This window comes from Sinocyclocheilus grahami, unplaced genomic scaffold, assembly GCF_001515645.1.
Source record: "Sinocyclocheilus grahami isolate Dianchi unplaced genomic scaffold, SAMN03320097.WGS_v1.1 scaffold571.1, whole genome shotgun sequence".
NCBI lineage: Eukaryota > Metazoa > Chordata > Actinopteri > Cypriniformes > Cyprinidae > Sinocyclocheilus > Sinocyclocheilus grahami.
Window position 1 is genome coordinate 137,443 of NW_015505750.1, and position 1,116 is coordinate 138,558.

Genomic DNA, 1,116 nt, shown 5'->3' on the forward strand with positions numbered 1-1,116 from the left:
GTTATGTCTGTATCTATCTATGTGTGTGTGTGAATAAATATATATATATATATATATATATATATATATATATATATATTCATACAGTCATGGCCAAAAATACCCTCGGCACCCTTGGTAAATATGATCAAAGAAGGCTGTGAAAATGTATCTGCATTGTTAATCCTTTTGATCTTTTATTAAAAAAATTCACATAAATCTAACCTTTCATTGGATAATAAGAATTTTAAATGGGGGGAAATATCATTATGAAAGAAATGTTTTTCTCTAATACACATTGGCCACAATTAAATGCACCCTTTTATTCAATACTTTTTGAAACCTCCTTTTGCCAGTTTAACGGCTCAAATTTTTCTCCTATAATGCCTGATGAGGTTAGAGAACACCTGACAAGAGATAAGAGACCATTCCTTCATCCAGAATCACTCCAGACCCTTCAGATTCCCAGCTCCATGTTGGTGCTTCTTCTCTTCAGTTCACCACACTAATTTTCAAGAGGGTTCAGGTCAGAGGGCTGGAATGGCCATAGCAGAAGCTTGGTTTTGTGCTCAGTGACCCATTTTTGTGTTGTTTTTGAGGTTTGTGTTTGGATTATTATACGGTTGGAAGATGCAAACATGGCCCATTATAAGATTTCTAACAGAGCCAGTCACTTATTGATTTTTTTATCTGTTGGTATTTGATAGAATCCATGATGCCATGTATCTAAACAAGATGTCCAGGACCTCCAGCAGAAATATAGGCCCACAACATCAAAAATACAGCAGTATATTTCATTGTACACATGGGGTACTTTTTATCCTTGTGTTCACCAAACCCGTCTTGAATGTTTGTTGCTAAAAAGCTAATTTTTCAGTTTCATCTGACCATAGAAGCCAGTCCCATTTGAAGTTCCAGTCGTGTCTGATAACTGAATATGCTGGAGTTTTTTATTAGATGAGCTAGGAGAATTTTTCTTTGAAACTCCCAAACATCATGTGGTGATGTAGGTGCTGTTTGACAATTTTTTTTTAAGGTTTGCTGACCCCGAGACTCAACTATTTTCTGCAATTCTCCAGCTGTGGTCCTTGGAGAGTCTTTAGCCACTCAAACTCTCCTCCTCACCGTGCATTAGGA

The 1,116-nt window shown here is 36.6% G+C and overlaps 1 protein-coding gene across 1 annotated transcript in view; it reads left to right on the forward strand.

The window, feature by feature from the left end:
* LOC107556526 (huntingtin-like) overlaps positions 1 to 1,116 on the forward strand; it is a 54,786-nt gene that overhangs the window by 16,013 nt on the left and 37,657 nt on the right. The window lies entirely within an intron of this gene.